Here is a 16,635-nt window from a genome sequence, read left to right on the forward strand (position 1 = left end):
ATGGAAAAAACTGCCAATTATATATAGCATGATGACATTTATGTATTTTTAAAAGCTTCTCTAAATTGCTGTAAAATACCCAGAACAAGTTCTGGAAGGACACACTTTAAGCTGTTAACAGAGATTACTTGTGAAAGAGAATGGGATATGGAAAGGCTGAAAGAAAACTGTAACAGTCTATGTTAATGCCTCTAACATACTTGAATATTTCAAAGCTAAAATACAGTTACACATTGCTTAGTAATAAAAAATAATTTTAATAAGTAAATAAGGAAATTGCAGAAGTATAAACTATAACCTTTCCAGACTTCAATTTATCAATTTTCAAAACAAGAGGTTAAACTAGATAATTATATCTGGGGCCACAATATGCAGTTAAGGGAAAGAAATCCATTAAAATCTCAAGCTTTAGTGAGAAATAGATTAGAGACATGTCTGGAAACTACATGTTAGCATACTTTCTCCTAAGTCTCAGCTAAAACAATAATCAAGAGCTTCATAGTTCTCCCGTCGCCTGGGTGGCTCTCTTGGTTAAGCCTCCGATTCTTGGTTTCAGCTCAGATCATGATCTCATGGATCAAGGGATCAAGCCCCACATCAGGCTTCCTGCTCAGTAGGGAGTCTGCTTGAAATTCTCTCCCTCTGCCCGCCCCCCCGAAAAGAGCTTCATAGTTCTCATAGTAGAAAAAAGGACACTCATTTTGCCCAGAAAAGTTTGGTATCATTAACAATGCAATCTAAAATTCTGTGATACTATTAACACTAAACAGACTCTGGAACCTTAATAAAGTAAGTAAATGCTAAAGAACCAAATAAAACACTTTACCTAACTGAAGCACATAAGAAGAGTTCCTTACTCTTTCTTTCCCATGCATATATTGGTCAAGTGTTGCCTATTCTCTTTTTCATTTAAGAAAAAGTTGAGATTCCTAAGTAATTTCACTGAGAAAATATTTAAAAAGCATTAAAGTACCAGGAACCTTACAAAAAAAATCCAAGCTGCACTCATTCTGGGTTCTGTCCTGAACTCTTTAGCACTTTCTGAGGAACAAATTACACGTCCAAAAATCCACAACTCCAAACCCAGACTTGTACTGTCTTTAGAAAGCAGTCATATTCAGCTTTCTAATTTGAAGGGTGTGATGTTAATCAATACAAATTATTAATCCTGCCAGAAATAGAATGAAATTAATAAACTTACCTTCCTAAGCTCCTAAACCTTATGAAGTCTTATGAGACTTACAGGGACCAAACAAACTAGTTACATCAGTACATAATTTACTTCAAATAGTAAACAACTAAATGATAAGTTTTAACTATTTATTGTTTTCAAAGCACTCCGATCTTCTTTAATCCTCAGAGCCAAATTGAATGTCTCAGAAATAGACTTTATTTCCATCTCCATCTTACAGAAGAATAAACTGAGACACAAAGCGGTTCAGTGACTTTACTCAAGACCACATGCATACCAAAGAAAGGAGTGGATTTCAGATTTCCCAATACCTTCATCCATTAAATTTCAACTGTTATTGCCTCAAGAAACTACCAGAAAAATTTCACATGGCTTCCCTAGAGGAAAGCAGTTTCTGAAATTGCTTAGATGTACAAAATAATGCTGCTTAGGACTAAAAACAATTTTTAAATGTCTTTCATTTATAAATCAATGCAGCAGCTAACTACTTAATAATCTGGCCGTTAAACAAAAATCTTTGGTTTTAACCCCTCTGTAATTCTAAATATTATACACAAAAAGCTAGTACTCTCTTTTATATCATCTTGGTTTGAATCATTCATTTTAATATAGTCCTTCACTCTATTTTTGCGGGAATGATTCTACTTATTTTTTTACTTACAGCATATGTCTGTTCATCACTCAAGCTTCTGAGTACATGTGCCTAATAAAATACAACTCTACAGGTATCAACTACCTTCAATAGCTCAAAACACAAAAACAGAAGTCCAACTAAAATTCTGATCTTACACAATATAAAAATGGTATTTCTTCTTCATCAGACTCTATAAGTGAATTGATTCCTGAGGAGTATCTTTCTGCCATAGGACATTTTGCTTCCTATCTTCATCAATAGTAATAATTAGAATTTGAAAAGCTATCTCCAAGCTTGTTTGATATGAAAAATTATTTCGCTACAGGGAATAATTATGATATCAGGAATTTCATCTGAGGCAATACATTTAGTAAAACAGGTTTCCAATTTCTTTACTCTGGTTTTTTTCATAATCTCTAATGCAAAATAAAAAGAAAAGTTAAAATGCTATTATGAGCATGTAATATTCTATTATGCATTACTTTACACAGCATTTGTATGTTATCACATTTGATCCTCATAACACAATTAGATATGTGTTATCATTCCCACTTTGTAACTGAGAAAAAATGCAAAGGAAGTTAAGTGATTTGATCAAGGTTCTTCCACTAGTCTGGGGTTGAGATCCAGAAATCTGCTCTGACATGTTCTATTTGTCCAAAGGGTACACAATGACAAGCCAATCAACATAAGGTGCAGTATATAAAGACACTAGCAAAATTATTCCAGTATACTATGGCTCATATTCCAATCCGAAGAAGTCAGCAATTACCAATGCTGTGAACATAAGTAGGTCCTCTGTGCGACAGGAAGCAAAGAAAGGACACCAGCAATGCCTCTCTTTCTACTACCTGAGATTTGAGACAAGATGAAGAGTTCATACGAATAGGAAAAAAATGTAAGTCAGAAAGAAAACCAAGAAAAAATCATATTCCAATGAGGTAAAGGGCAAATAAAACTAATGTCAGGAAGTTGGCAAATGGTATATTTGCTGCTGAAGCAAGCACAGGAAGCTGGGAATGTAGAGCTAGGAGAAGAAAAAGACTGAGACAAAAGTCTGCACTACTAGAGATGACAGCACGTTTGAGACTCCTTGAGTTATCCACACCAAGCACCCCAAATAGGAACACAATGTACAGGCAGTAAAGACATCCCATGATTGCTACCCTAAGGACAAAGGCACTGACTGAATGTAAAAATATAACAGCCTAATCATTTCCCTAGCACACATATCTGAGATACTGTAAAAAGTCTATGTCAGATTCTCCAAGCCTAATAACTCACAAATTTATGATATTCTATAACAGAACAAATTATATGGCAAAAACACATCTGTGATACATCTCTAATGAAGATATAAATGGTGCTTTCACTTCATCTTCCAGTTTATTTGGCAGGGAAAATAAAGTATGAAAACTGTACACAATAGGATATACAGTTGTCAAAATCAGGATTTGGGTGGTTTGGGGTAGTTTTGGGTTTTGGGTTTTTGAACCATGGTTCCTGTATGGTCCAATTTCTCGAAATCAAGAAATACCGTGTTTGGGTGGTTTGGGGTAGTTTTGGGTTTTGGTTTTTGGACCATGATTCCTGTATGGTTCAATTTCTCGAAATCAAGAAATACCGTGTTAAAATGAAACAGGAGAATAAACAAACTACCTAAGGAAAAATAAATATCAAATACCATAAAAGACAAAAGGTGCAAGACTGAGGAAAAAAAAGAACTGAAAGAAGTATCCAGTAATACTAAGTAGAGAACATAAAAGAAACTGAAATACAAACAAAAAAAGACAGGACAGCAGTGTTTAAAAAATGCTAGTACCAATAACGAAATGCAAGAAAGTAAGTACTACAAAAGTTAGGGCAGTGGTTACTTGGGGGAAAAGGGTACATGGAAGATCTTCTGGAGTGGCTGTAAAGGTCTATTTCTTGACTGAAGTGGTGGTTACAAGGATGTCTGCCTTATGAAGTTACAGACGTATCATTTCTCTGTAAATAAGTTTTGTTTTACAACCTAAATGCTAAAAATCACTGGTAATAAAAGCAAAATGTGCAGTTTTACAAACAATTTAAACCAAATCTCATAGCTAGTGGAGGAATACTGTCAGATGGAAATCATGACATGAATTCAACAATGAAAGGACATACACTGAGGAAACTAAACAAAAGGATACATCAAGCAGATTTGAGGGAACAGCACCACCTATCACTACACATACCAGCAAAATAAAAGGAAGGGAAGGAGGGGAAAGAATGTTATCTTTACAGAGATTATACACAGACTACCAATGAAACAGGGAAAAAAGATACTTTCATATCAATTACAAACTGGCATAAGCCCACTCTTATAGAGGTGATGATGACCTTCAGCTACCCATATATCTACGTGACATTCTCCAAATACTTAGCACCTGATAAAATTCTTGAATGTCTTGTTGACAACATCACCTCTCAGAAAACACAGAGCGAAAGAAAACCAATACAGATAACAAGAATGAAATGGTTATTACAAAAACTCTGGAAGAGGGGCACCTGGGTGGCTCAGTCAGTTAAGCATCTGCCTTCGGCTCAGTTCATGATCTCAGGGTCCTGGGATCGAGTCCCACATCAGGCTCCTTGCTCAGCGGGAAGCCTGCTTCTCCCTCTTCCTCTGCCCCTCTCCACTGCTCACATGTGCGCTCGACCTCTCTCGCTCTCTCTCTCTCAAATAAGTCTTTAAAAACAAACAACAAAAAAACCTCTGGAAGAAAAAGATCTCAGAGTTCCTAACAACCAAGGAAACAAACTTGGAACACAGTCAAATACTCAGCCTAAGCCTGAGGAAAAAAAGATACATAGCAGAAATAGGTATTAATCCCACCAAAAACAGAGGGGGAAAAACCCTATAATATACATGCAGCCAAGATAGAGTGAAAGAGACTGGATTTACCCTCTCACCAGAAAACAAAAACAAAAACAAAAAAGCAAGCAAGCCAACAAACCTTTGAAACAGTTTGTTTTTTGTTTTGTTTTGTTTTGTTTTGTTTTGTTTTGTTTTATCAGGTAATGAAAGACAGTGACTGCTCAAAGGAAACAAATGAGGTGAGCCAAACAACTGCGGGAGCTTACTGTCTTGAGAGAGTTTCTAGCTGGCAAAGGGAGAGAAAACCCAGACAATACCTAGTAGTCTCCTGGAGTTGAGGACACAGAGCTGGGAATTGGGGGAGGCCAAGACAGAGTTCACAGGACAGAGTCCCAGGGAAGAGTGAAAGGCACAGAGAACTCAAAAGAGATCTGCAGAGGTCCATCCCTGAGTAGCCAGCAGAGTACTGGTCAGTGCATGTGTATCAGTAATTTACATTAAATTAACTAAGGCTAGGGGGGAAAGTCACTTGAAATTATTAGAAGAAACAATATGCAAGCTCACACAGAACTATTCCCACCAGAGTGGGAAACTTCATAATTCCCAGGGCACTGGATAAAGTACTCAGAACAGCCTAGCCTCAGCAGTGGGGAAAAATTAGTTCCACATTAAATGCTGTGCTGTACCCATCTAACAAAGTTTAAAAACAAGACCCAAAACTGTTGGTTTCCACATAACAGGATAATACATAAATACATAAATATCTACAACCAACAAGATAAAATTCACAAGAGCTAACATCTAGTAAAAAAAAATTTACCAGGCACACTAACAGGAAAATTTGATCCTAATGAGCAGGAAAATCAACCAATTAACTATGACCCCAAATGACACAAAAAATAGAATTAGCAGAGAAGAATATTAAAGCATTATTATAACTGAATTGGATATAGTCAAGATTCTAGAAAAAGTCAGAAATCACTAAGAAGACATCAAAAATATAAAAAACACCCAGTGAACTTCTAGAGATGAAAACTTCAATGAAAAATGAAAAATACACTAAAAGGAATAATGGCAGATTAGACATCACAGAAGAATAATGAACCTCAAGTTACAGCAATAGAAACTATATACACACAGGAAAAAAAGACTGAGAAAAGGTGAAGAGAGCATCAATGAGCTGCAGGAAAACTTCAAGTGGTCTAAAATACATATAATTGAAGTACTTGAAGATGATGAAGAGGAGAAACAGAAAAAGATCTCTTTTGAAAAAATAACTGCAGACATTTTTCCAAATTTGATGAAGACTAATAAACCCACAGATCTAAACACCCCAATGAACTCAAAATTGCAAGAATCACAAAGAGAACTATATATAGGTACATCATAATCAAATTGTACAAAATCAGTAATATACAGAAAATCTTGAAATCAGCCAGAGGAAAAAAAAAAGGTTAAATATAACGAGTTCAGCAGATTTCTTTTTAGAAACAAGACTAGAAAACAATGAAGAAACACTTTTTTCTTTTTAACCACATTACTAAGATATGATTGACATGAATTTAATGTGTACAATTTTTTTAAAAAGATCTAATTTATTTATTTGACAGAGAGAGAGTATAAGCAGGGGGAGTGGCAGGGAGAGGGAGAAGGAGGCTCCTGCTGAGCAGAGAGCCCGATGTGGGGCTCAATCCGGGGACCCTGGGATCATGACCTGAGCCAAAGGCAGACAGCCAACAGAGCCACCCAGGCACCTCTAATGTGTATGATTTTTAAAAAGATTTTATTTATTTGAGATAGAGAAGGCACACGCACACATGCACATGCAGGAGCAGGGATGGGGTGGAGGGAGAGGGAAAAACAGGCTCCCTGGGAGCATGGACATGGGGCTCAGTCCCAGGACTCTGAGATCATGACCGGAGCCAAAGGCAGATGTTTAACCAACTGAGCCACCCAGGCGCCCCCCCCCTTTTTTTTTTTAAAGATTTTATTTGTTTATTTGAGAGAGAGAGAGAGAGCATGAGCGGGGGAGGGTCAGAGGGAGAAGCAGACTCCCCGCTGAGCGGGGAGCCTGATGTGGGACTCGATCCCGGGACTCCAGGATCATGACCCGAGCCGAAGGCAGTCGCTCAACCAACTGAGCCACCCAGGTGCCCCCAGGCGCCCCTTTAATGTGTATGATTTGGTAATAAGTCTGGGGATAAGGATACACCCATGAAACCATCATCATCAAGCCATAAACATATCCATCACCTCTCAATGCTTCTTCCTATCTCCTTGGAACATCTTGAAAGTATTGAAAGGAAAACATTGTTAACCTATAATTTTACATGCAGAGAAAATATCTTTCAAAAAAAGAAGATAAAATACTTTTTCAGACATATAAAAGCTAAAAAAGGGGCGCCTGGGTAGCTCAGTCGTTAAGCGTCTGCCTTCGGCTCAGGTCATGATCCCAGGGTCCTAGGATCGAGTCCCACATCGGGCTCCCTTGCTCAGCAGGAAGCCTGCTTCTCCCTCTCCCACTCCCCCTGCTTGTGTTCCTGCTCTCGCTCTCTCTCTCTCTGTCAAATAAATAAAATCTTTAAAAAAAATTCCATCACCATCAGACCTACACTACAAAAAATGTTAAAGGAAGTCTTTCAGGCAGAACAAATTATACTAGAAGGAAATCTGAATCTACACACAGAAATGAAAGCCACCCAAAATAGTTAACTATGTGGATAAACACATTTTATTTCTTGTTAATCAAATCTCTGTTTAAAGTGTAAGTAGAATGCAGCACATAAACTAAAATTGGAACAATACACAGAGAAGATTAGGATGACATGGAAATTCGTGAAGTGTTCCACATTTTTTCACTATATTGTACACCTGAAACTAATATAACACTTTATGTTAACCATACCAGAATTTTTTTTTCTTTTTTTTATGTTCAGTTAGCCGACATATAGTGTATCATTAGTTTTTGATGTAGTGTTCAACCATTCATTAGTGGGGTATAACACCCAGTGCTCATTATAACATGTGCCCTCCTCAATACCCATCACCCAATTACCCCATTCCCCCCCACCCCCCTTCCCTCTGCAACCCTCAGTTTGTTTCCTGGAGTCCAGAGTCTCTCATGGTTTGTCTCCCTCCCTGATTTCTTCCCATTCAGTTCTCCCTCCCTTACCCCACGGTCCTCTGCGCTATTCCTTATGTTCCACATATGAGTGAAACCATATGATAACTGTCTTTCTCTGCTTTCTCTCACTTAGTAAAATACCCTCCAGTTCCATCCACATCGATGCAAATGATAGGTATTCATCCTTTCTGATGGCTGAGTAATATTCCATTGACCATACCAGAATTTAAAATAAAAGAGAAAAAAAGAAAGCACAACTAGATAAATGCACGTATATCTTTGTTTTGTGGGTTTGTAACACAGGCAAAGTAAAATAAAAATAACAAAAAGGTCAGGAGAAGAGAAATGGAAGTATATTATTCTAAGTTCTTATACTTTACGCCAAGTAGTATAACTCTCGAAGATAAATGTTAAATGTTAAAGATGTAGAAGTTAAGGTAAGTTAAAGTAGTAAAGATGTATACTATAAGCCCTAAAGCAATCTCTAAAATAAGAGATATAGCTAATAAGTCAACAAAGGAAGTAAACATGGAATAATTAAAACTACTCTGTTAATCACAAAGAAGGCAGAAATAGAAAATGAAACAAAGAAAAGATGGGACAAATAGACAACAAATAGCAAAATGACAGATTTAAATTTAACCACATCAGTAATTGCATTAAATGTAAATCATCTAAAGACCCCAACTAAAAAGAGGCTGTCAGACTGGATAAAAAATATCTTTTTTCACTATGGTGAATTTACAGGGATTGATTTTTGAATTTTTTTTTTAAGATTTTATTTATTTATTTGACAGAGAGAGAGCGAGAGCAGGAACACAAGCAGGGGGAGTGGGAGAGGGAGAAGCAGGCTTCCCGCCGAGCAGGGAGCCCAATGTGGGACTCGATCCCAGGACCCTGGGATCATGACCTGAGCCGAAGGCAGACGCTTAACGACTGAGCCACCCAGGTGCCCCTGATTTTTTAATATTAAACCAACCTCAAGTAGGGTAAACCCTACTTGGTCATGAAGTATTTTCATTTTTGCATATTGTTGGATTCAGTTTGCTAAATTTTGTTTAGAATTTTTGCATCTAAGTTCATGAGATATATTGGTCTATAGTTTTATATTCTTGTAATGTTTTAGTTTCATTTTGGTGTCAGGGTAATAATGCTGCTTCTCGATCTTTCCCCTGCCCCCCACCCCGCTCGTGCTCTCTCTCTCTCTCCCAAATAAATAAATGAATAATCTTTAAAGAAAAAATTTGTGCGGTGTCACTAAGCAGTGCTTAGTGAGTGGGAAATGTCTTTTTATTACTAAATAAAAAGCACTACATGCCTTTATTAGAAAAGAAAAAAGGCCGGGCGCCTGGGTGGCTCAGATGGTTAAGCGTCTGCCTTCGGCTCAGGTCATGATCCCAGGGTCCTGGGATCGAGTCCTGCATCGGGCTCTCTGCCCCTTGGGAGCCTGCTTCTCCCTCTGCCTCTCTCTCTCTGTCTCTCATGAATAAATAAATAAAATCTTTAAAAAAAAAAGAAAAAAGGCCTCAAATTAATGACCTCAGCTTCTAACTTAAGATACTAGAAAAAGAACTGTAAATGAAACCCAAAGTAAGCAGAAAGAAATAACGATCAGAGAAGAAATCAATAAAAATACAAAAAAGAAAAATGGGGGAGGGGGAAATCAATGAAACCAAAAACTACTTCTTTAAGAATAAAACTGGTAAAACTCTAGCCAGACTGATAAGGAAAAAACAAAAGACACAAATTAACCAATATTAAGAATTAGAGCATTAACATCACTACAGATTTACACAGAAAAAAGATACCAAGAAAAAAAGGGAAAAAAGATACTAAGAAATTTCTTGACCTTAGACTAATAAATTTGAAACTTAGAAAAAACAGATAAATTCCTTAAGAGACAAAGCTATCAAAGCTCACTCAAGATGAAATAGATAACCTGAGTAGCCCAGTAGCAATTAAGGAAATTGAATTTGTAGTTAAAAACCTTAAGACAAAGAAAATTCCAGGCCCAGATGCTTCTACTGATGAATTTTGCCAAATATTTATAGAAGTAATACCAACCCTACACAAACTCTTTCAGAAATGTATTATTGATGTAAAGAAAAATAAACAGACTGACAGTACAGAATAAAGAGTTCAAAAATCCACATATATATATATGGTAAATTCATTTTTGACAAAAGTACAAAAGCAATTCAGCAAAGAACAGTCTTTTCAATAGCACTTGAAAAACTGCTCTTCAGTGTGCAAAAAATAAACTTCAATCCATATACTGCACCACATACACAAATTAAATTGAAATGGGTCACAGATTTAAAGGTAAAAAGTAAATCTACAGGGGCTCTTGGGTGGCACAGTCAGCTAAGCATCTGACTCTTGGTTTAGGCTCGGGTCGTGATCTCAGGGGGGTGAGATCAAGCTCCATGTCAGACACCACACTCAGCGGGAGTCTGCTTGAAATTCTCTCTCTCCCACTGCCCCTTCCTAAACTGTGCTTGCATGCATGTGCTCTCTCTTTCAAATAAATAAATTTTAAAAAAACAAAACAAAACCTACAAAATTGAGGAAGAAAACATAGGAGATAATCTTACGGCCTTGGTTCAGCAAAAATTTTTTAGAAATGACACCAAAAGCATAAAAGAAAAAAACTGACACATCAACAAAATTGAACACTTCTGCTCTTTAAAAGACATTATCAAGCAAATGAAAAGCCAAGGCTCAGGCAGGGAAAAGACATTTGCAAATCACATCACATATCTAATAAAGGACCTATATCCAGAACATAAGAACTCTCAAAACTCAGTAACGAGAAATGAGTAACACAGTTTAAAATAAAATGAGGAAAAGATATGAACAGACACTTCACCAAGGAAGATATAGGGATGGCATATAACCACATGAAAAGATGCTCAACATCATTAATCATTAGGGAAATGCAAATTGAAACCATAATGAAATACTACACATCTATTACAATGGCTATAATTAAAAAGACTAACATGCCAAATGTTGACAGAGATGTGGAACAGTTGGGACTTTCATACACCACAGTGAGAATGTAAAAATGGTACATCTACTTGGGAAAATAGTTTGGCAGTTTCTTAAAATGCTAAGCGTGCAACTAACATGATCCAGCCATTCTACTCCGTGGTATCTGCCCAAGAAAACAGAAAGCATCTGTTCATACAAAGACTATACCAATTTTCGTAGAAGCTCTATTTGTAACAGCCAAAAGTAGAAAAAAATCCAAATGTCTATCAACAGGTTAATGAATGAACAAATCTTGGTATACCCATACAATGGAATACTATTTGGCAATAAAAATGAATAAACTAATTATACATGCAATATTAATGAATCTCAAAATAAATATGCTGAATTTATATGAAATTCTAGAAAATGTAAACTAATCTATAGTGATAAAAAGAAGCTCAGTGGTTGCCTATGGACAAGGTAAAAGTAGTGATAGATTACTGTGAGTCGAGAGGAAACTGACAGAAATATCATCATCTTGATTGTGTTGATGGGTTCACAGTATACACATGCATCATAAGTTATCAAATTACACACTGTATGTATAACTTATGACAGTAAGTTGTAACTTATTGTCAATTGTACCTCAAACTGTATGAAAAATATTTTACATGAAAGGTCTATTGTTTTAAACTGTAAAACCCCATATAAAGGTAAATATGTAAATAGATCGTTCCCTTAAAAAAAAAAAAGAAAGAAAGAAAAGGCAAGTTGATCCTGCCTCAAAAAAAAAAATTGAGATTACACTGTTTTCATTGCAGATTAGGTGTCCATAGGGAGCAAACAACTATCAACAAAGACTTGCCACTTAGTGGTATTAAGCTAATTACATAAAACTGATTCAAACTGAAACTTTTATTAGGCACTTACTATGTGCCAGACATCATGAAGAACAGAAAAATAAACAAGATAAAGTTCCTTGCATGTACCTGGCAATGTTATAAAAAAGGTAAAATCTTTACACAAACTAGAATATTCTAAGCACTACCCACCCTCTTGGGAGGGGGAGAAAACAATGTATTAAAGTACTAAAAAAAGGAGAAAAGTTGTTCATTTGGAATAAAACTGCCTCATGCCCTCCAGGATCTTATCTATTCTTAAATATTTGCTAAGATGCCTAAGCAGGTAAGTATATTTATAAAACTCTCAGTGATGATGGCCTGCTGATGGAAAAACAAACTACACATTTTTTTCCTTTGGCAAAGGAACTCCGCCAGATATAACTTATTAAAAGAACTCTAGACCACAGCAAATGTTTTAGAATAAACTTGATGACCTCTAATTTAGCAAAAGTTAAAATTAAAAGGCAAAAATGAGGAAGGCAAACAGATAAATTCATCTTTCTAGAGAAACCGAAATGTACTTGGGACTATCCAACTCAAGACCATGCTACTTTCTGACAAAAAAAGCTGGAAAAGATAAGTTGCACAACACAGCAGCAAGTAATTTTTTATATTGTTCCTACACTTGAGTGGGATGGGATTGGATTTTTATTTGTATTATTATCATAATCTTTATTTTCAAAATTTTACAATTCAACCCAGCTTTTTTAAATTTACTATTAAGCTTAGGGGTAAAATTCTTGCCCTAAGTATCTGTTTAAACATGTTAATCCAACACCTACTATGCATAACATACATTCTTGAACTGTAGTAGCTATGTTAATTTTATAAGCTAAATTGAACAACAAAAAAAGTTTTAAAAATTCAGTTTCTTTAAAACCATTAAGCAGGGGGCGCCTGGGTGGCTCGGTCGTTAAGCATCTGCCTTCAGCTCAGGTCATGGTCCCAGGGTCCTGGGAGCCCCACATCGGGCTCCTGCACAGCAGGAAGCCTGCTTCTCCCTCTCCCACTCCCCCTGCTTGTGTTCCCTCTCTCACTGTCTCTCTCTGTCAAATAAATAAATAAATAATCTTTAAAACCATTAAGCATATTGAAAATTTAAACTTTGGTTAGAGAAGGTTATCCCCACAAAATACCAGTGAACCCAGAAATTCTAATGAACTCCACACCCAAATATCTAAGCACCTACTTGATATTTCATTTGAATAACCCACAGGCATCTTAAGCTCAGTATGTTTTACCCTATATCTGCTCTTCTGATAGTCCCAGCGCTGTCAAAGACATCCCATCCACCCAGTTATCCTTTTTTTTCGTCATCCCCATCCTATCTCCTAAATCCCTCAAACCTTCACCTCTGACTTTGACCCCTCATCATTTCTATCCTGAGTTGCCAAAATAACATTCTGGTCTCTCTTCTCCCAATCTAGTCACCTTTCAATAATTTGTGTAAAGTGAGTAATGTGTAAACACTGCCAAAATTGATCTTTATAAAAATGTACATCTGACCATGCCATGACTGAGCTTAAAAATCCTTCTGAGTGCACTCTCTATATTTTACCTCTGCAGCTAATCAACACCTGACACTCCCCAATACATACCAACTTCCTGCCTTGGGCCACTTTGAACTCACCTGTTCCCTCAAAGCCTTGTGCCTTTTTATGTGTGCACTCTTTTATTCTCTCTTCATTACACATTCTCTCTGCAGATAACTTCTAAATCCTTCAAAAGACCAATAGCCCATCCAAACTCTTCCCACCACCCCCTCTCCACCTAATCTGATTTAGAAGTTTCTTTACTCATACACTCTACACATTTATGAAGCTTCAACAAAATACTGGGAATAAAAAATTTTGGTGGAAAAACACACACCAAAAAAAGTATCTGCCTAAACCAGTAATGTCATGTAAACCAGTAAATAAATTGCCATAGCAGAGTGTGATGGAAGTATGCACTGGCTCCTGAATGAGATGTCATTTTCAGTTATTTCTCCAAAAAATACATAATGAATGCATACAATGTGCCAGGCACAGAGCATGTTTCTAGGTATAAATATGTAAGATTCAGTCACTGCCTTCATAGGATTTACAATCTAAGAGGGGATTAGGACAAGAAAACAGCATGAATAGGATACCACAGGAGGACCTAATAAATGATATCTAATCTAGACCTAAGGACTTGGCAGGATGGGGGCGCCTGGGTGGCTCAGTTGGTTAAGCAGCTGCCTTCGGCTCAGGTCATGATCCCAGGGTCCTGGGATCGAGCCCCGCATCGGGCTCCCTGGAGAGCCTGCTTCTACCTTTCCCTCTGCCTGCCACTCTGCCTACTTGTGCTATCTCTCTGTCAAATAAACAAAAAATATCTTTAAAAAAAAAAAAAAGGACTCGGCAGGATGAAAAATCAGAAAGACTTAATTAGAAGGACATGTAAACTGAGACCTGGAGAATGACAATTTTAACTACAAAAGGGCTTATGCTCTTGGCAAAAAGTATATGTTCTACACAGGAAGCAGTAGTTCAGTGCATGGCTGCAATCCAGACCAGACAGTAGAGGTAAAAGAGTTTAGAGACAAGAGTAGAGACATATCAGATCACAAAGAGTTACACAAATCATGCTCAAGAATTTGGGAGTTTAGGGCGCCTGGGTGGCTCAGTTGGTTGAGCGACTGCCTTCGGCTCAGGTCATGATCCCAGAGTCCTGGGATCGAGTCCCACATCGGGCTCCCTGCTCTGCGGGGAGCCTGCTTCTCCCTCTCCCACTCCCCCTGCTTGTGTTCCCTCTCTCGCTGTGTCTCTCTCTGTCAAATAAATAAATAAAATCTTTAAAAAAATAATAAATAAATAAATAAATAAAAAGAATTTGGGAGTTTGGAATTTGTCCTGAAGAAAACTCTTTGCCACTAGAAAGCCATTAAAAAGTTCTAGCAGGGGAATGCCACGGTCAGACTTGCCTTTTCTAAGCACACACACTGGCTGCAGAGCCAAGAATGAACAGCTGCAATAATCCAGGGAGGGAGAGAGTCATGGTGGCTTGAAGTACAGCAGTGGCGGTGGGGATGAAGAAAGGGAGATGGCTTAGAAATATATTTAGAAGGTCAAAATGATAGGAAGGACTTCATGACTGATTAGATGTGGGAGAGGAAGAGAAGAGAAATCAGGGACAAAACTGAGTGGATGAGGTTATTCACTGAGATAGGGATACAGAAGGAAAAAAGTAAACAGTGAGCTTTATTTGGGACAAGTTAATCGTAATGACTGTGGAACAAAAGAAATGTAGAACATAAATGGTTTTAAGAGTAACAAGTCACAGAAATTCTGGGAGTGAAGATATAGAGATGTTGAGATATTAAGGATGTTACAATTCTCAAATGGCAGGCAGCAGAACCATTATTGCTTCTTAAGGGCAACAGTGTGCCAAACAATGTCAGACAGGAGGACAGGAATAATTTAGCAGTCTGTGGAGGTACAATGAGGACTAAATGAGTGACTTCTCTTATACCAAGGACTACAAATACATTACAGTGTTCCACATTAAGAGACAGTAAATAGATTTCATAAGGATTTCCTTCCACCAAAAAGTAAAAATAAAAAAGCTGGGTTATAATTTTTCATTTAGTCCCAGCAGCTATGTCCCATCAAAGACCTAACATTTTAATTCTTTCCCCCCAAAAGCCATGTTTTTATTAACTCATAAACATGTTAAATTTGCAAACTACTGTACTGTATCAAAAATAAAGTCTATGTTTAACCACTCAGTATCCAAAGAACTCAACATACAAAAGGTATTAAAATGTTCGCTAAAGAATGCCAGAAAAAGGGATGCCTGGGTGGCTCAGTCAGTTAAGCGTCTGCCTTTGGCTCTGGTCATGATCCCAGAGCCCTGGGAGCAACTCCTGCATCAAGCTCCTTGCTCAGTGGGGAGTCTGCTTCTCCCTCTGCCTGCAGCTGTCCCGCTTGTGCACTCTCTCCCTCTCTCTCTAACAAATAAATAAAATCTTAAAAAAAATAATAAAGAATACCAGGGGGAAAAAAAAAAAAAGACATATTGTATTTTACACCAGGAAGGTATTACCATGTTATAAGATCTAGTCTAGGAAAAGAAAAGTTCTCCAGGAAAATCTAGATACTAGAATATTCTTTCCATTTCTTAAGCACAAGGGTTTTACAGGACTATAAGCATATCTAAAGGGAATTAGAAGGGGCCAAATTCAAGTTACAAGTTATAAGGAGCCAAATTCAAGTTACATGAATTCCTACTAAGAGTGCCATCAAAGCAAACTCTTAAAAAATAACAGCTGATTTCCCAATTGTTTCATGTTTTTTTCCGATAGAACTAAATTCTAAAACAGTCACAGTAAAAATAGAGTGAAACCCAACTATACTAAAATAGAACTTTTTAACTCCAAGATAAGAGGACTCTTAGTGATTCCATCTCTCCCCACTCATTTTCTCTATCTTCTTGCTCATTCCTAATCACTGAATACCTACTATGTGCCAGAATCTTGGCTAGATGCAGGTGAAACACTTCAGGCCCTGCCCTCATAATGAGTCAGTTTACTGGTCTTCAGAATACAAACATTCACTAAAAATAGCACCTACTTCAAGGACGTGAAATTCATTTTGCATTTCTTATTTAGACAAGACAAAGAGGTGGGTGTTACGGAGTATTTTCCCTCTAAAGAACTTAAGTCTTTAAGAAAGAAGGTAAGGGGCTATCTGATATACACCCAATGCCTAATATAGTGCTTGGAACAAATCAGATGCTTAATAAATATTTGTTGAATAAATGAATGAAAGTAAACTAACAATCAGAGCAGTGGGTCTAAGGCCAAAACCTATTTCAGGCTATCTCCTTTCTCCTGCCTTTTCTGTGATAGGTAAATTCAACTCATTCTATTAATTCAATTCTGTCCACCAGTTATAGAAGACACAGGATGGTCTTTACAAGCAGTGTCCCTGTTTCTCCCCT

At 37.1% G+C, this 16,635-nt stretch overlaps 1 protein-coding gene and 1 pseudogene across 11 annotated transcripts in view; one reads left to right on the forward strand and one right to left on the reverse strand.

Moving 5' to 3' along the window:
* The window catches only part of TBC1D15 (TBC1 domain family member 15), a 91,759-nt gene that overhangs the window by 64,848 nt on the left and 10,276 nt on the right, over positions 1–16,635 (reverse strand). The gene's annotated exons all lie outside the window — the stretch shown is intronic.
* LOC123845116 (U6 spliceosomal RNA) lies at positions 7,431–7,523 on the forward strand (annotated as a pseudogene).

The sequence above is a fragment of the Mirounga angustirostris genome, unplaced genomic scaffold (genome assembly GCF_029215605.1).
Source record: "Mirounga angustirostris isolate CCGP_5_RB_7025 unplaced genomic scaffold, mMirAng1.0.hap1 SCAF_5, whole genome shotgun sequence".
NCBI classification, from domain to species: Eukaryota; Metazoa; Chordata; class Mammalia; order Carnivora; family Phocidae; genus Mirounga; species Mirounga angustirostris.